This window comes from Drosophila mauritiana, unplaced genomic scaffold, assembly GCF_004382145.1.
Source record: "Drosophila mauritiana strain mau12 unplaced genomic scaffold, ASM438214v1 U_204, whole genome shotgun sequence".
Lineage (NCBI taxonomy): Eukaryota > Metazoa > Arthropoda > Insecta > Diptera > Drosophilidae > Drosophila > Drosophila mauritiana.
Window position 1 is genome coordinate 1,249 of NW_022881339.1, and position 20,739 is coordinate 21,987.

General features: G+C 34.7%; 4 non-coding genes across 4 annotated transcripts; all 4 read left to right on the plus strand.

Moving 5' to 3' along the window:
• Positions 1-1,610: 1,610 nt before the first annotated feature.
• On the plus strand, positions 1,611-3,602 carry LOC117149378. The gene has a single exon (XR_004460252.1). It is a non-coding gene; the product is annotated as a small subunit ribosomal RNA (ribosomal RNA).
• Positions 3,603-4,286: 684 nt separating this feature from the next.
• LOC117149376 lies at positions 4,287-4,464 on the plus strand. Its single transcript, XR_004460250.1, has one exon. It is a non-coding gene; the product is annotated as a 5.8S ribosomal RNA (ribosomal RNA).
• A 393-nt stretch (positions 4,465-4,857) lies between these two features.
• LOC117149377 lies at positions 4,858-8,759 on the plus strand. Its single transcript, XR_004460251.1, has one exon. It is a non-coding gene; the product is annotated as a large subunit ribosomal RNA (ribosomal RNA).
• A 7,515-nt stretch (positions 8,760-16,274) lies between these two features.
• Positions 16,275-20,199, plus strand: LOC117149379. The gene has a single exon (XR_004460253.1). It is a non-coding gene; the product is annotated as a large subunit ribosomal RNA (ribosomal RNA).
• Positions 20,200-20,739: the final 540 nt, after the last annotated feature.

The window sequence follows — 20,739 nt, forward strand, 5'->3', positions numbered from 1 at the left end:
TATAGGTAGGCAGTGGTTGCCGACCTCTCATATTGTTCAAAACTTATGTATTCATATGATTTTGGCAATAATATGAGTAAATTAAATAATATACATATGAAAATGATTAATTATTATATGTATAAGGGAAAAAATGCTGAAAATATCCCACATTCTCTTAGTATTATAGAGAAAAGCCATTATAGTGAGAGGGTATAGTAGTGTAAACGACCGGAATTACGACAGAGGGTTCAAAAACTACTATAGGTAGGCAGTGGTTGCCGACCTCTCATATTGTTCAAAACTTATGTATTCATATGATTTTGGCAATAATATGAGTAAATTAAAAATATACATATGAAAATGATTAATTATTATGTATAAGGGAAAAAATGCTGAAAATATCCCACACTTAGTATTATAGAGAAAAGCCATTATAGTGAGAGGGTATAGTAGTGTAAACGACCGGAATTACGACAGAGGGTTCAAAAACTACTATAGGTAGGCAGTGGTTGCCGACCTCTCATATTGTTCAAAACTTATGTATTCATATGATTTGGCAATAATATGAGTAAATTAAATATATACATATGAAAATGATTAATTATTATATGTATAAGGGAAAAAATAATCATATTATATATGAATAATGGAAAAAAAATGAAATGTTCCTATAATCTCTTAATATATAAGAGAATAGCCCGTATGTTGGGTGGCAAACGGAATTGAAAATACCCGCTTTGAGGACAGCGGGTTCAAAAACTACTATAGGTAGGCAGTGGTTGCCGACCTCCCGCATTATTCGAAATATTTATTTCGGATTATGTTTATATTGGTTACATACAATAAAGTATATTATTATCCGTACAAATTTGTTTCTCAGTTCTATAGAACACGGGACTTGGCTCCGCGGATAATAGGAATATACGCTTTATAGATAATATCGTTGAAACAAAAGTCAAGTTTCTATTATATATAGAATAACAAATCGTTTCCATATATTATCGTTAATTTTTGGAGGCAGGCAAATATTAATTTATTACCTGCCGTATAGTTGGATTATTATATCGTTACGGTATAATACAAATATGGATTCTTATGAAAGAAATATAAAATTATATATTAAATGTGGAAATATTATCATATGCGCTTGGTTTTATATGTTATATTACCAGAGATATATATGAAAAGAGATAAATTTTAAATTTATCTTCAAAATGCAAATGATTTAACTTAATATTTATATTGGTTAAACAAAAATTGTACATGTGTGGATACAATAATTATGTATGTTGGAAATAAAATGATATTTTATAATGAAATATGTATTAAAAAGATAAAATTATAGAAATATATATATTACAATAATTAGATGAAATTCTTGTTATATTGGTAAAACAAGTATAAATTAAAAATGAAAATATGGATTACGAATGCTATATAAAAATGCCGTAATCGAATGGATTTTTTTACTTATATATTTAAAATTTTACCCAAAGGCGAAATATTGAATTTTATTCAATATAATAAAAATCATGGAATTATATAAAGTGAAAAATCTATATCTATATATCTATTATATTGCTTATTTCGATTCAAAATATATGAATGGAATATGAAGGAAAAACATTATTCTGGTTGATCCTGCCAGTAGTATATATGCTTGTCTCAAAGATTAAGCCATGCATGTCTAAGTACACACGAATTAAAAGTGAAACCGCAAAAGGCTCATTATATCAGTTATGGTTCCTTAGATCGTTAACAGTTACTTGGATAACTGTGGTAATTCTAGAGCTAATACATGCAATTAAAACATGAACCTTATGGGACATGTGCTTTTATTAGGCTAAAACCAAGCGATCGCAAGATCGTTATATTGGTTGAACTCTAGATAACATGCAGATCGTATGGTCTTGTACCGACGACAGATCTTTCAAATGTCTGCCCTATCAACTTTTGATGGTAGTATCTAGGACTACCATGGTTGCAACGGGTAACGGGGAATCAGGGTTCGATTCCGGAGAGGGAGCCTGAGAAACGGCTACCACATCTAAGGAAGGCAGCAGGCGCGTAAATTACCCACTCCCAGCTCGGGAGGTAGTGACGAAAAATAACAATACAGGACTCATATCCGAGGCCCTGTAATTGGAATGAGTACACTTTAAATCCTTTAACAAGGACCAATTGGAGGGCAAGTCTGGTGCCAGCAGCCGCGGTAATTCCAGCTCCAATAGCGTATATTAAAGTTGTTGCGGTTAAAACGTTCGTAGTTGAACTTGTGCTTCATACGGGTAGTACAACTTACAATTGTGGTTAGTACTATACCTTTATGTATGTAAGCGTATTACCGGTGGAGTTCTTATATGTGATTAAATACTTGTATTTTTTCATATGTTCCTCCTATTTAAAAACCTGCACTAGTGCTCTTAAACGAGTGTTATTGTGGGCCGGTACTATTACTTTGAACAAATTAGAGTGCTTAAAGCAGGCTTCAAATGCCTGAATATTCTGTGCATGGGATAATGAAATAAGACCTCTGTTCTGCTTTCATTGGTTTTCAGATCAAGAGGTAATGATTAATAGAAGCAGTTTGGGGGCATTAGTATTACGACGCGAGAGGTGAAATTCTTGGACCGTCGTAAGACTAACTTAAGCGAAAGCATTTGCCAAAGATTTTCATTAATCAAGAACGAAAGTTAGAGGTTCGAAGGCGATCAGATACCGCCCTAGTTCTAACCATAAACGATGCCAGCTAGCAATTGGGTGTAGCTACTTTTATGGCTCTCTCAGTCGCTTCCCGGGAAACCAAAGCTTTTGGGCTCCGGGGAAGTATGGTTGCAAAGCTGAAACTTAAAGGAATTGACGGAAGGGCACCACCAGGAGTGGAGCCTGCGGCTTAATTTGACTCAACACGGGAAAACTTACCAGGTCCGAACATAAGTGTGTAAGACAGATTGATAGCTCTTTCTCGAATCTATGGGTGGTGGTGCATGGCCGTTCTTAGTTCGTGGAGTGATTTGTCTGGTTAATTCCGATAACGAACGAGACTCAAATATATTAAATAGATATCTTCAGGATTATGGTGCTGAAGCTTATGTAGCCTTCATTCATGGTGGCAGTAAAATGTTTATTGTGTTTGAATGTGTTTATGTAAGTGGAGCCGTACCTGTTGGTTTGTCCCATTATAAGGACACTAGCTTCTTAAATGGACAAATTGCGTCTAGCAATAATGAGATTGAGCAATAACAGGTCTGTGATGCCCTTAGATGTCCTGGGCTGCACGCGCGCTACAATGAAAGTATCAACGTGTATTTCCTAGACCGAGAGGTCCGGGTAAACCGCTGAACCACTTTCATGCTTGGGATTGTGAACTGAAACTGTTCACATGAACTTGGAATTCCCAGTAAGTGTGAGTCATTAACTCGCATTGATTACGTCCCTGCCCTTTGTACACACCGCCCGTCGCTACTACCGATTGAATTATTTAGTGAGGTCTCCGGACGTGATCACTGTGACGCCTTGCGTGTTACGGTTGTTTCGCAAAAGTTGACCGAACTTGATTATTTAGAGGAAGTAAAAGTCGTAACAAGGTTTCCGTAGGTGAACCTGCGGAAGGATCATTATTGTATAATATCCTTATCGTTAATAAACATTTGTTATAATACAAATAAATACAATTTACCAAAATAAAAATATTACAAAATGATTCCACGGAATCAAAAGTTAAAGTCAAAATAAAATGAAGATGGCTTTTATTTTATATGTGGGGCTTGGCAACCTCATAAAAAGACTTTAACATTATTAATGTTGTTGTGCGTATTTGTGGCAGTACCTACTACAACAATGGCGTTTCCTATAAAAACAAATTCTCGAAAATGGAAATCGAAGAAACTGAACAAAATTTGAAAGTAGAAGTCGAATTAAAATTAAAATAATTTTGAATGTGGTATTCAAAATAAGTGTGTGTGTATATGGACCATAATATACACGCGTTGCGAATATGTATTGTTCATCTATGTTATGAGCATACGTTGGCTAATGCAACAACCTAAAATATACAATGTTTGTACCTGTCATCCATCAGGTTAATGTTTTATATAAATTTTGCAGTATGTGTCACCCAAAATAGCAAACCATAACCAGATTTTTATGATACATAATGCTTATATGAAACTAAGACATATCGCAACATTTATTTTAGGTATAAAAATAAATTTATTGAAGGAATTGATATATGCCAGTAAAATGGTGTATTTTTAATTTCTTTCAATAAAAACAATATTGATATTATATAAAATGAATTATAAAACTCTAAGCGGTGGATCACTCGGCTCATGGGTCGATGAAGAACGCAGCAAACTGTGCGTCATCGTGTGAACTGCAGGACACATGAACATCGACATTTTGAACGCATATCGCAGTCCATGCTGTTATGTACTTTAATTAATTTATAGTGCTGCTTGGACTACATATGGTTGAGGGTTGTAAGACTATGCTAATTAAGTTGTTTATAAATTTTTTATAAGCATATGGTATATTATTGGATTAAATAATGATTTTATTCATAATTAAAAAAGAAATGAAAAACATTATCTCACATTTGAATGTGAAAAACGAAGAGAAATATTTTCTTTTTCAATCAATAATACTGAGAAATGTCTAGCATAAAAAATTGAAAATATTTTTCATCTAGAATTGTCTCTTATTAATGATTCGGAAAAAGAAAAATCTTGGTTTTGTTATTATTCTTCGTTGGTTCGTTAAATGGATAAAAAATAACTTTGCTTACAAGAACTATTGGAACTATTTATAACGAATTTAATTGATTGTTTTATCATTTATATATAAAGAATTTATGGCAAAAAATAGTTATATATACAACCTCAACTCATATGGGACTACCCCCTGAATTTAAGCATATTAATTAGGGGAGGAAAAGAAACTAACAAGGATTTTCTTAGTAGCGGCGAGCGAAAAGAAAACAGTTCAGCACTAAGTCACTTTGTCTATATGGCAAATGTGAGATGCAGTGTATGGAGCGTCAATATTCTAGTATGAGAAATTAATGATTTAAGTCCTTCTTAAATGAGGCCATTTACCCATAGAGGGTGCCAGGCCCGTATAACGTTAATGATTACTAGATGATGTTTCCAAAGAGTCGTGTTGCTTGATAGTGCAGCACTAAGTGGGTGGTAAACTCCATCTAAAACTAAATATAACCATGAGACCGATAGTAAACAAGTACCGTGAGGGAAAGTTGAAAAGAACTCTGAATAGAGAGTTAAACAGTACGTGAAACTGCTTAGAGGTTAAGCCCGATGAACCTGAATATCCGTTATGGAAAATTCATCATTAAAATTGTAATATTTAAATAATATTATTAAGAATAATGTGCATTTTTTCCATATAAGGACATTGTAATCTATTAGCATATCCCAAATTTATCATAAAATATAACTTATAGTTTTATTCCAATTAAATTGCTTGCATTTTAACACAGAATAAATGTTATTAATTTGATAAAGTGCTGATAGATTTATATTATTACAGAGCGTTAATTTTTCGGAATTATATAATGGCATAATTATCATTGATTTTTGTGTTTATTATATGCTCTTGTATGATTAACAATGCGAAAGATTCAGGATACCTTCGGGACCCGTCTTGAAACACGGACCAAGGAGTCTAACATATGTGCAAGTTATTGGGATGTAAACCTAATAGCGTAATTAACTTGACTAATAATGGGATTAGTTTTTTAGCTATTTATAGCTAATTAACACAATCCCGGGGCGTTCTATATAGTTATGTATAATGTATATTTATATTATTTATGCCTCTAACTGGAACGTACCTTGAGCATATATGCTGTGACCCGAAAGATGTGAACTATACTTGATCAGGTTGAAGTCAGGGGAAACCCTGATGGAAGACCGAAACAGTTCTGACGTGCAAATCGATTGTCAGAATTGAGTATAGGGGCGAAAGACCAATCGAACCATCTAGTAGCTGGTTCCTTCCGAAGTTTCCCTCAGGATAGCTGGTGCATTTTAATATTATATAAAATAATCTTATCTGGTAAAGCGAATGATTAGAGGCCTTAGGGTCGAAACGATCTTAACCTATTCTCAAACTTTAAATGGGTAAGAACCTTAACTTTCTTGATATGAAGTTCAAGGTTATGATATAATGTGCCCAGTGGGCCACTTTTGGTAAGCAGAACTGGCGCTGTGGGATGAACCAAACGTAATGTTACGGTGCCCAAATTAACAACTCATGCAGATACCATGAAAGGCGTTGGTTGCTTAAAACAGCAGGACGGTGATCATGGAAGTCGAAATCCGCTAAGGAGTGTGTAACAACTCACCTGCCGAAGCAACTAGCCCTTAAAATGGATGGCGCTTAAGTTTGTATACCTATACATTACCGCTAAAGTAGATGATTTATATTACTTGTGATATAAATTTTGAAACTTTAGTGAGTAGGAAGGTACAATGGTATGCGTAGAAGTGTTTGGCGTAAGCCTGCATGGAGCTGCCATTGGTACAGATCTTGGTGGTAGTAGCAAATAATCGAATGAGACCTTGGAGGACTGAAGTGGAGAAGGTTTCGTGTGAACAGTGGTTGATCACGAGTTAGTCGGTCCTAAGTTCAAGGCGAAAGCCGAAAATTTTCAAGTAAAACAAAAATGCCTAACTATATAAACAAAGCGAATATAATACACTTGAATAATTTTGAACGAAAGGGAATACGGTTCCAATTCCGTAACCTGTTGAGTATCCGTTTGTTATTAAATATGGGCCTCGTGCTCATCCTGGCAACAGGAACGACCATAAAGAAGCCGTCGAGAGATATCGGAAGAGTTTTCTTTTCTGTTTTATAGCCGTACTACCATGGAAGTCTTTCGCAGAGAGATATGGTAGATGGGCTAGAAGAGCATGACATATACTGTTGTGTCGATATTTTCTCCTCGGACCTTGAAAATTTATGGTGGGGACACGCAAACTTCTCAACAGGCCGTACCAATATCCGCAGCTGGTCTCCAAGGTGAAGAGTCTCTAGTCGATAGAATAATGTAGGTAAGGGAAGTCGGCAAATTAGATCCGTAACTTCGGGATAAGGATTGGCTCTGAAGATTGAGATAGTCGGCTTGATTGGGAAACAATAACATGGTTTATGTGCTCGTTCTGGGTAAATAGAGTTTCTAGCATTTATGTTAGTTACTTGTTCCCCGGATAGTTTAGTTACGTAGCCAATTGTGGAACTTTCTTGCTAAAATTTTTAAGAATACTATTTGGGTTAAACCAATTAGTTCTTATCAATTATAACGATTATCAATTAACAATCAATTCAGAACTGGCACGGACTTGGGGAATCCGACTGTCTAATTAAAACAAAGCATTGTGATGGCCCTAGCGGGTGTTGACACAATGTGATTTCTGCCCAAATGTCTTGGGTAAGTCTGGAATGGTAAAAATCTCTCAGGTAAAAATATTCACTATGTAACGAAATGCTTAAGATCCTCCTACTATCTACTATCTAGCGAAACCACAGCCAAGGGAACGGGCTTGGAATAATTAGCGGGGAAAGAAGACCCTTTTGAGCTTGACTCTAATCTGGCAGTGTAAGGAGACATAAGAGGTGTAGAATAAGTGGGAGATATTAGACCTCGGTTTGGTATCGTCAATGAAATACCACTACTCTTATTGTTTCCTTACTTACTTGATTAAATGGAACGTGTATCATTTCCTAGCCATTATACGGATATATTTATTATATCTTATGGTATTGGGTTTTGATGCAAGCTTCTTGATCAAAGTATCACGAGTTTGTTATATAATCGCAAACAAATTCTTTAATAAAACGATGCATTTATGTATTTTTGATTTGAAAATTTGGTATATAACTCCAATTACTCAGGTATGATCCAATTCAAGGACATTGCCAGGTAGGGAGTTTGACTGGGGCGGTACATCTCTCAAATAATAACGGAGGTGTCCCAAGGCCAGCTCAGTGCGGACAGAAACCACACATAGAGCAAAAGGGCAAATGCTGACTTGATCGGTGTTCAGTACACACAGGGACAGCAAAAGCTCGGCCTATCGATCCTTTTGGTTTAAAGAGTTTTTAACAAGAGGTGTCAGAAAAGTTACCATAGGGATAACTGGCTTGTGGCGGCCAAGCGTTCATAGCGACGTCGCTTTTTGATCCTTCGATGTCGGCTCTTCCTATCATTGTGAAGCAAAATTCACCAAGCGTTGGATTGTTCACCCATGCAAGGGAACGTGAGCTGGGTTTAGACCGTCGTGAGACAGGTTAGTTTTACCCTACTAATGACAAAACGTTGTTGCGACAGCATTCCTGCGTAGTACGAGAGGAACCGCAGGTACGGACCAATGGCACAATACTTGTTCGAGCGAACAGTGGTATGACGCTACGTCCGTTGGATTATGCCTGAACGCCTCTAAGGTCGTATCCGTGCTGGACTGCAATGATAAATAAGGGGCAATTTGCATTGTATGGCTTCTAAACCATTTAAAGTTTATAATTTATTTATAAACGACAATGGATGTGATGCCAATGTAATTTGTAACATAGTAAATTAGGAGGATCTTCGATCACCTGATGCCGCGCTAGTTACATATAAAAGCATTATTTAATACAATGACAAAGCCTAGAATCAATTGTAAACGACTTTTGTAACAGGCAAGGTGTTGTAAGTGGTTGAGCAGCTGCCATACTGCGATCCACTGAAGCTTATCCTTTGCTTGATGATTCGATAAATAAATGATTTTTCCTGTAGCCAAACAAACACCTCGTCATCAATTTAGTGACGCATATGATATTGTCCCTATCATATAATTTTTGATATAAAGACTTTAAAGAATTATATCAAGTTGCCAAATACCTCGTCATCAATTTAGTGACGCATATGATATTGTCCCTATCGTATAATTTTTGATATAAAGACTTTAAAGAATTCTATCAGTTGCCAAATACCTCGTCATCAATTTAGTGACGCATATGATATTGTCCCTATCATATAATTAATATAAAGACTTTAATGAATTGTGTCAAGTTGCCAAACACCTCGTCATCAATTTAGTGACGCATATGATATTGTCCCTATCATATAATTTTTGATATAAAGACTTTAAAGAATTTATCAAGTTGCCAAATACCTCGTCATCAATTTAGTGACGCATATGATATTGTCCTATCATATAATTAATATAAAGACTTTAATGAATTGTGTCGTTGCCAAACACCTCGTCATCAATTAGTGACGCATATGATATTGTCCCTATCATATAATTTTTGATATAAAAACTTTAAAGAATTGTATCAAGTTGCCAAATACCTCGTCATCAATTTAGTGACGCATATGATATTGTCCCTATCATATAATTATATAAAGACTTTAATGAATTGTGTCAAGTTGCCAAACACCTCGTCATCAATTTAGTGACGCATATGAATTTTTGATATAAAAACTTTAAAGAATTGTATCAAGTTGCCAAATACCTCGTCATCAATTTAGTGACGCATATGATATTGTCCCTATCATATAATTAATATAAAGACTTTAATGAATTGTGTCAAGTTGCCAAACACCTCGTCATCAATTTAGTGACGCATATGATATTGTCCCTATCATATAATTTTGATATAAAGACTTTAAAGAATTTATCAAGTTGCCAAATACCTCGTCATCAATTTAGTGACGCATATGATATTGTCTCTATCATATAATTAATATAAAGACTTTAATGAATTGTGTCAAGTTGCCAAACACCTCGTCATCAATTTAGTGACGCATATGATATTGTATCAAGTTGCCAAATACCTCGTCATCAATTTAGTGACGCATATGATATTGTCTCTATCATAATTAATATAAAGACTTTAATGATTTGTGCCAAACACCTCGTCATCAATTTAGTGACGCATATGATATTGTCCCTATCATATAATTAATATAAAGACTTTTTAAAGAATTGTATCAAGTTGCCAAACACCTCGTCATCAACTACTATATTATGGTTGCGCCGACCTCTCATATTGTATTCTCTTATGTCTTCATAGGATTTTGGCAATTATACGAGTAAATTAAATAATATACATATGAAAATGATTAATTATTATATGTATAAGGGAAAAAATGCTGAAATATTCCCATATTATCTTAGTATTATAGAGGAAAGACCGTTGCCGACCTCTGATATTGTTCAAAACTTATGTATTTATATGATTTTGGCAATTATATGAGTAAATTAAATAATATACATATAAAATGATTAAATATTATATGTATAAATGTATAAAGGAAAAAATGATGAAATATTCCCACATTATCTTAGTATTATAGAGGAAAGACCGTTGCTGACCTCTGATATTGTTCAAAACTTATGTATTTATATGATTTTGGCAATAATATGATAAATTAAATAATATACATATGAAAATGATTAATTATTATATGTATAAATGTATAAGGAAAAAATGCTGAAAATATTCCCATATTATCTTAGTATTATAGAGGAAAGACCGTTGCTGACCTCTGATATTGTTCAAAACTTATGTATTTATATGATTTTGGCAATTATATGAGTAAATTAAATAATATACATATGAAAATTATTAATTATTATATGTATAGGGGAAAAAATGCTGAAATATTCCCACATTCTCTTAGTATTATAGAGAAAAGCCATTATAGTGAGAGGGTATAGTAGTGTAAACGACCGGAATTACGACAGAGGGTTCAAAAACTACTATAGGTAGGCAGTGGTTGCCGACCTCTCATATTGTTCAAAACTTATGTATTCATATGATTTTGGCAATTATATGAGTAAATTAAATAATATACATATGAAAATTATTAATTATTATATGTATAGGGGAAAAAATGCTGAAATATTCCCACATTCTCTTAGTATTATAGAGAAAAGCCATTATAGTGAGAGGGTATAGTAGTGTAAACGACCGGAATTACGACAGAGGGTTCAAAAACTACTATAGGTAGGCAGTGGTTGCCGACCTCTCATATTGTTCAAAACTTATGTATTCATATGATTTTGGCAATTATATGAGTAAATTAAATAATATACATATGAAAATTATTAATTATTATATGTATAAGGGAAAAAATGCTGAAAATATCCCACATTCTCTTAGTATATAGAGAAAAGCCATTATAGTGAGAGGTATAGTAGTTAAACGACCGGAATTACGACAGAGGTTCAAAAACTACTATAGGTAGGCAGTGTTGCCGACCTCTCATATTGTTCAAAACTATGTATTCATATGATTTTGGCAATAATATGAGTAAATTAAATAATATACATATGAAAATGATTAATTATTATATGTATAAGGGAAAAAAAATCTGAAAATATCCCACATTCTCTTAGTATTATAGAGAAAAACCATTATAGTGAGAGGTATAGTAGTGTAAACGACCGGAATTACGACAGAGGGTTCAAAAACTACTATAGGTAGCAGTGGTTGCCGACCTCTCATATTGTTCAAAACTTATGTATTCATATGATTTTGGCAATAATATGAGTAAATTAAATAATATACATATGAAAATGATTAATTATTATATGTATAAGGAAAAAAATGCTTGAAAATATCCCACATTCTCTTAGTATTATAGAGAAAAGCCATTATAGTGAGAGGGTATAGTAGTGTAAACACCGGAATTACGACAGAGGGTTCAAAACTACTATAGGTAGGCAGTGGTTGCCGACCTTCATATTGTTCAAAACTTATGTATTCATATGATTTGCAATAATATGATAAATTAAATAAATACATATGAAAAGATAAATTATTTATAAGGGAAAAAATGCTTGAAAATATCCCACATTCTCTTAGTATGTATAGAGAAAAGCATTATATGAGAGGTATAGTAGTGTAAACGACCGGAATTACGACAGAGGTTCAAAACTACTATAGTAGCAGTGGTTGCCGACCTCTCATATGTTCAAAACTTATGTATTCATATGATTTCAATAATATGAGTAAATTAAATAATACATATGAAAATGATTAATTATTAATGTATAAGGAAAAAATAATCATATTATATATGAATAATGGAAAAAAAATGAAATGTTCCTATAATCTCTTAATATATAAGAGAATAGCCCGTATGTTGGGTGGCAAACGGAATTGAAAATACCCGCTTTGAGACAGCGGTTCAAAAACTACTATAGGTAGGCAGTGGTTGCCGACCTCCCGCATTATTCGAAATATTTATTTCGGATTATGTTTATATTGGTTACATACAATAAAGTATATTATTATCCGTACAAATTTGTTTCTCCATTCTATAGAACACGGGACTTGGCTCCGCGGATAATAGGAATATACGCTTTATAGATAATATCGTTGAAACAAAAGTCAAGTTTCTATTATATATAGAATAACAAATCGTTTCCATATATTATCGTTAATTTTTGAGGCAGGCAAATATTAATTTATTACCTGCCGTATAGTTGGATTTATTATATCGTTACGGTATAATACAAATATGGATTCTTATGAAAGAAATATAAAATTATATATTAAATGTGGAATATTATCATATGCGCTTGTTTTATGTATATTTACCAGAGATATATATGAAAAAGAGATAAATTTTAAATTATCTTCAAAATGCAAATGATTAACTAATATTTATATTGGTTAAACAAAAATTGTACATGTGTGGATACAATAATTATGTATGTTGGAAATAAAATGATATTTATAATGAAATATGTATGTATAAAAAGATAAAATTATAGAAATATATATATTACAATAATTAGATGAAATTCTTGTATATTTGGTAAAACAAGTATAAATTAAAAATGAAAATATGGATTACGAATGCTATATAAAAATGGCCGTAATCGAATGGATTTTTTACTATATATTTAAAATTTTTACCCAAAGGCGAAATATTGAATTTTATTCAATATAATAAAAATCATGGAATTATATAAAGTGAAAATCTATATATCTATATATCTATTATATGCTTATTTCGATTCAAAATATATGAATGAATATGAAGGAAAAACATTATTCTGGTTGATCCTGCCAGTAAGTTATATGCTGTCTCAAAGATTAAGCCATGCATGTCTAAGTACACACGAATTAAAAGTGAAACCGCAAAGGCTCATTATATCATTATGGTTCCTTAGATCTTAACAGTTACTTGGATAACTGTGGTAATTCTAGAGCTAATACATGCAATTAAAACATGAACCTTATGGACATTGCTTTTATTAGGCTAAAACCAAGCGATCGCAAGATCGTTATATTGGTTGAACTCTAGATAACATGCAGATCGTATGGTCTTGTACGACGACAGATCTTTCAAATGTCTCCCTATCAACTTTGATGGTAGTATCTAGGACTACCATGGTTGCAACGGGTAACGGGGAATCAGGGTTCGATTCCGGAGAGGGAGCCTGAGAAACGGCTACCACATCTAAGGAAGGCAGCAGGCGCGTAAATTACCCACTCCCAGCTCGGGGAGGTAGTGACGAAAAAATAACAATACAGGACTCATATCCGAGGCCCTGTAATTGGAATGAGTACACTTTAAATCCTTAACAGGACCAATTGGAGGGCAAGTCTGGTGCCAGCAGCCGCCGTAATTCCACTCCAATAGCGTATATTAAAGTTGTTGCGGTTAAAACGTTCGTAGTTGAACTTGTGCTTCATACGGGTAGTACAACTTACAATTGTGGTTAGTACTATACCTTTATGTATGTAAGCGTATTACCGGTGGAGTTCTTATATGTGATTAAATACTTGTATTTTTTCATATGTTCCTCCTATTTAAAAACCTGCACTAAGTGCTCTTAAACGAGTGTTATGTGGGCCGGTACTATTACTTTGAACAAATTAGAGTGCTTAAAGCAGGCTTCAAATGCCTGAATATTCTGTGCATGGATAATGAAATAAGACCTCTGTTCTGCTTTCATTGGTTTTCAGATCAAGAGGTAATGATTAATAGAAGCAGTTTGGGGGCATAGTATTACGACGCGAGAGGTGAAATTCTTGGACCGTCGTAAGACTAACTTAGGCGAAAGCATTTGCCAAAGATGTTTTCATTAATACAAGAAACGAAAGTTAGAGGGTTCGAAGGCGATCAGATACCGCCCTATTCTAACCATAAACGATGCCAGCTAGCAATTGGGTGTAGCTACTTTTATGGCTCTCTCAGTCGCTTCCCGGGAACCAAAGCTTTTGGGCTCCGGGGGAAGTATGGTTCAAAGCTGAAACTTAAAGGAATTGACGGAAGGGCACCACCAGAGTGGAGCCTGCGGCTTAATTTGACTCAACACGGGGAAAACTTACAGGTCCGAACATAAGTGTGTAAGACAGATTGATAGCTCTTTCTCGAATCTATGGTGTGGTGCATGGCCGTTTCTTAGTTCGTGGAGTGATTTGTCTGGTTAATTCCGATAACGAACGAGACTCAAATATATTAATAGATATCTTCAGGATTATGGTGCTGAAGCTTATGTAGCCTTCATTCATGTGGCAGTAAAATGTTTATTGTGTTTGAATGTGTTATGTAAGTGGAGCCGTACCTGTTGGTTTGTCCCATTATAAGGACACTAGCTTCTTAAATGGACAAATTGCGTCTAGCAATAATGAGATTGAGCAATAACAGGTCTGTGATGCCCTTAGATGTCCTGGGCTGCACGCGCGCTACAATAAAGTATCAACGTGTATTTCCTAGACCGAGAGTCCGGGTAAACCGCTGAACCACTTTCATGCTTGGGATTGTGAACTGAAACTGTTCACATGAACTTGGAATCCCAGTAAGTGGTGAGTCATTAACTCGCATTGATTACGTCCCTGCCCTTTGTACACACCGCCCGTCGCTACTACCGATTGAATTATTAGTGAGGTCTCCGACGTGGATCACTGTGACGCCTTGCGTTTACGGTTGTTCGCAAAAGTTGACCGAAACTTGATTATTTAGAGGAAGTAAAAGTCGTAACAAGGTTTCCGTAGGTGAACCTGCGGAAGGATCATTATTGTATAATATCCTTATCGTTAATAAACATTTTATAATACAAATAAATACAATTACCAAAATAAAAATATTACAAAATGATTCCACGGAATCAAAAGTTAAAGTCAAAATAAAATGAAGATGGCTTTTATTTTATATGTGGGGCTTGGCAACCTCATAAAAAGACTTTAACATTATTAATGTTGTTGTGCGTATTTGTGGCAGTACCTACTACAACAATGGCGTTTCCTATAAAAACAAATTCTCGAAAATGGAAATCGAAGAAACTGAACAAAATTTGAAAGTAGAAGTCGAATTAAAATTAAAATAATTTTGAATGTGGTATTCAAAATAAGTGTGTGTGTATATGGACCATAATATACACGCGTTGCGAATATGTATTGTTCATCTATGTTATGAGCATACGTTGGCTAATGCAACAACCTAAAATATACAATGTTTGTACTGTCATCCATCAGGTTAATGTTTATATAAAATTTTGCAGTATTGTCACCCAAATAGCAAACCATAACCAGATTTTTATGATACATTAATGCTTATATGAAACTAAGACATATCGCAACATTTATTTTTAGGTATAAAATAAATTTATTGAAGGAATTGATAATATGCCAGTAAAATGGTGTATTTTAATTTCTTTCAATAAAAACAATATTGATATTATATAAAAATGAATTATAAAACTCTAAAGCGGTGGATCCTCGGCTCATGGGTCGATGAAGAACGCAGCAAACTGTGCGTCATCGTGTGAACTGCAGACACATGAACATCGACATTTTGAACGCATATCGCAGTCCATGCTGTTAGTACTTAATTAATTTATAGTGCTGCTTGGACTACATATGGTTGAGGTTGTAAGACTATGCTAATTAAGTTGTTTATAAATTTTTTATAAGCATATGGTATATTATTGGATTAAATAATGATTTTATCATAATATTAAAAAAGAAATGAAAAACATTATCTCACATTTGAATGTAAAACGAAGAGAAAATATTTTCTTTTCAATCAAATAATACTGGAGAAATGTCTAGCATAAAAAATTGAAATATTTTTCATCTAGAATTGTCTCTTATAATGATTCGGGAAAAGAAAAAATCTTGGTTTTGTATTATTCTTCGGTTGGTTCGTTAAATGGATAAAAAATAACTTTGCTTACAAAACTATTGAACTATTATAACGAATTTAATTGATTGTTTTATCATTTATATATAAAGAATTTATGGCAAAAAATTTATATATACAACCTCAACTCATATGGACTACCCCCTGAATTTAAGCATATTAATTAGGGGAGGAAAAGAAACTAACAAGGATTTCTTAGTAGCGGCGAGCGAAAAGAAAACAGTTCAGCACTAAGTCACTTGTTCTATATGGCAAATGTGAATGCAGGTATGGAGCGTCAATATTCTAGTATGAGAAATAATGATTTAAGTCCTTCTTAAATGAGCCATTACCCATAGAGGGTGCCAGGCCCGTATAACGTTAATGATTACTAGATGATGTTTCCAAAGAGTCGTGTTGCTTGATAGTGCAGCACTAAGTGGTGGTAAACTCCATCTAAAACTAAATATAACCATGAGACCGATAGTAAACAAGTACCGTGAGGGAAAGTTGAAAAGAACTCTGAATAGAGAGTTAAACAGTACGTGAAACTGCTTAGAGGTAAGCCCGATGACCTGAATATCCGTTATGGAAAATTCATCATTAAAATTGTAATATTTAAATAATATTATTAAGAATAATGTGCATTTTTTCCATATAAGGACATTGTAATCTATTAGCATATCCCAATTTATCATAAAATATAACTTATAGTTTATTCCAATTAAATTGCTTGCATTTTAACACAGAATAAATGTTATTAATTTGATAAAGTGCTGATAATTATATTATTACAGAGCGTTAATTTTTCGGAATTATATAATGGCATAATTATCATTGATTTTTGTGTTTATTATATGCTCTTGTATGATTAACAATGCGAAAGATTCAGGATACCTTCGGGACCCGTCTTGAAACACGGACCAAGGAGTCTAACATATGTGCAAGTTATTGGGATGTAAACCTAATAGCGTAATTAACTTGACTAATAATGGATTAGTTTTTTACTATTTATAGCTAATTAACACAATCCCGGGCTTCTATATAGTTATGTATAATGTATATTTATATTATTTATGCCTCTAACTGGAACGTACTTGAGCATATATCTGTACCCGAAAGATGGTGAACTATACTTGATCAGGTTGAAGTCAGGGGAAACCCTGATGGAAGACCGAAACAGTTCTGACGTGCAAATCGATTGTCAGAATTGAGTATAGGGGCGAAAGACCAATCGAACCATCTAGTAGCTGGTCCTTCCGAAGTTCCTCAGGATAGCTGTGGCATTTTAATATTATATAAAATAATCTTATCTGGTAAAGCGAATGATTAGAGCCTTAGGGTCGAAACGATCTTAACCTATTCTCAAACTTAAATGGGTAAGAACTTAACTTTCTTGATATGAAGTTCAAGGTTATGATATAATGTGCCCAGTGGGCCACTTTTGGTAAGCAGAACTGGCGCTGTGGGATGAACCAAACGTAATGTTACGGGTGCCCAAATTAACAACTCATGCAGATACCATGAAAGCGTTGGTTGCTTAAAACAGCAGGACGGTGATCATGGAAGTCGAAATCCGCTAAGGAGGTGTAACAACTCACCTGCCGAAGCAACTAGCCCTTAAAATGGATGGCGCTTAAGTTGTATACCTATACATTACCGCTAAAGTAGATGATTTATATTACTTGTGATATAAATTTTGAAACTTTAGTGAGTAGGAAGGTACAATGGTATGCGTAGAAGTGTTTGGCGTAAGCCTGCATGGAGCTGCCATTGGTACAGATCTTGGTGGTAGTAGCAAATAATCGAATGAGACCTTGGAGGACTGAAGTGGAGAAGGTTTCGTGTGAACAGTGGTTGATCACGAGTTAGTCGGTCCTAAGTTCAAGGCGAAAGCCGAAAATTTTCAAGTAAAACAAAAATGCCTAACTATATAAACAAAGCGAATATAATACACTGAATAATTTTGAACGAAAGGGAATACGGTTCCAATTCCGTAACCTGTTGAGTATCCGTTTGTTATTAAATATGGGCCTCGTGCTCATCCTGGCAACAGGAACGACCATAAAGAAGCCGTCGAGAGATATCGGAAAGAGTTTTCTTTTCTGTTTTATAGCCGTATACCATGGAAGTCTTTCGCAGAGAGATATGGTAGATGGGCTAGAAGAGCATGACATATACTGTTGTGTCGATATTTTCTCCTCGGACCTTGAAAATTTATGGTGGGGACACGCAAACTTCTCAACAGGCCGTACCAATATCCGCAGCTGGTCTCCAAGGTGAAGAGTCTCTAGTCGATAGAATAATGTAGGTAAGGGAAGTCGGCAAATTAGATCCGTAACTTCGGGATAAGGATTGGCTCTGAAGATTGAGATAGTCGGCTTGATTGGGAAACAATAACATGGTTTATGTGCTCGTTCTGGGTAAATAGAGTTTCTAGCATTTATGTTAGTTACTTGTTCCCCGGATAGTTTAGTTACGTAGCCAATTGTGGAACTTTCTTGCTAAAATTTTTAAGAATACTATTTGGGTTAAACCAATTAGTTCTTATCAATTATAACGATTATCAATTAACAATCAATTCAGAACTGGCACGGACTTGGGAATCCGACTGTCTAATTAAAACAAAGCATTGTGATGGCCTAGCGGGTGTTGACACAATGTGATTTCTGCCCAGTGCTCTGAATGTCAAAGTGAAGAAATTCAAGTAAGCGCGGGTCAACGGCGGGAGTAACTATGACTCTCTTAAGGTAGCCAAATGCCTCGTCATCTAATTAGTGACGCGCATGAATGGATTAACGAGATTCCTACTGTCCCTATCTACTATCTAGCGAAACCACAGCCAAGGGAACGGGCTTGGAATAATTAGCGGGGAAAAGAAGACCCTTTTGAGCTTGACTCTAATCTGGCAGTGTAAGGAGACATAAGAGGTGTAGAATAAGTGGGAGATATTAGACCTCGGTTTGGTATCGTCAATGAAATACCACTACTCTTATTGTTTCCTTACTTACTTGATTAAATGGAACGTGTATCATTTCCTAGCCATTATACGGATATATTTATTATATCTTATGGTATTGGTTTTGATGCAAGCTTCTTGATCAAAGTATCACGAGTTGTTATATAATCGCAAAACAATTCTTTAATAAAACGATGCATTTATGTATTTTGATTTGAAAATTTGGTATAACTCCAATTACTCAGGTATGATCCAATTCAAGGACATTGCCAGGTAGGGAGTTTGACTGGGGCGGTACATCTCTCAAATAATAACGGAGGTGTCCCAAGGCCAGCTCAGTGCGGACAGAAACCACACATAGAGCAAAAGGGCAAATGCTGACTTGATCTCGGTGTTCAGTACACACAGGGACAGCAAAAGCTCGGCCTATCGATCCTTTTGGTTTAAAGAGTTTTAACAAGAGGTGTCAGAAAAAGTTACCATAGGGATAACTGGCTTGTGGCGGCCAAGCGTTCATAGCGACGTCGCTTTTGATCCTTCGATGTCGGCTCTTCCTATCATTGTGAAGCAAATTCACCAAGCGTTGGATTGTTCACCCATGCAAGGGAACGTGAGCTGGGTTTAGACCGTCGTGAGACAGGTTAGTTTTACCCTACTAATGACAAAACGTTGTTGCGACAGCATTCCTGCGTAGTACGAGAGGAACCGCAGGTACGGACCAATGGCACAATACTTGTTCGAGCGAACAGTGGTATGACGCTACGTCCGTTGGATTATGCCTGAACGCCTCTAAGGTCGTATCCGTGCTGGACTGCAATGATAAATAAGGGGCAATTTGCATTGTATGGCTTCTAAACCATTTAAAGTTTATAATTTATTTTTAAACGACAATGGATGTGATGCCAATGTAATTTGTAACATAGTAAATTAGGAGGATCTTCGATCACCTGATGCCGCGCTAGTTACATATAAAAGCATTATTTAATACAATGACAAAGCCTAGAATCAATTGTAAACGACTTTTGTAACAGGCAAGGTGTTGTAAGTGGTTGAGCAGCTGCCATACTGCGATCCACTGAAGCTTATCCTTTGCTTGATGATTCGATAAATAAATGATTTTTCCTGTAGCCAAACAAACACCTCGTCATCAATTTAGTGACGTGTGATATAAAGACTTGCGTCATCTGACGCATATGATATTGTCCCTATCATAATTTTTGATATAAAGAGTTGCCAAATACCTCGTCATCAATTTAGTGACGCATATGATATTGTCCCTATCATATAAAGACTTTAAAGGTTGCCAAATACCTCGTCATCAATTTAGTGACGCATATGATACTATCATATAATTAATATAAAGACTTTAATGAATTGTGTCAAGTTGCCAAACACCTCGTCATCAATTTAGTGACGCATATGATATTCTATCATATAATTTTGATATAAAAACTCAAGTTGTAGTGACGCATATGATATTGTCCCTATCATATAATTAATATAAAGACTTTAATGAATTGTGTCAAGTTGCCAAACACCTCGTCATCAATTTAGTGACGCATATGATATTGTCCCTATCATATAATTTTTGATATAAAAACTTTAAAGAATTGTATCAAGTTGCCAAATACCTCGTCATCAATTT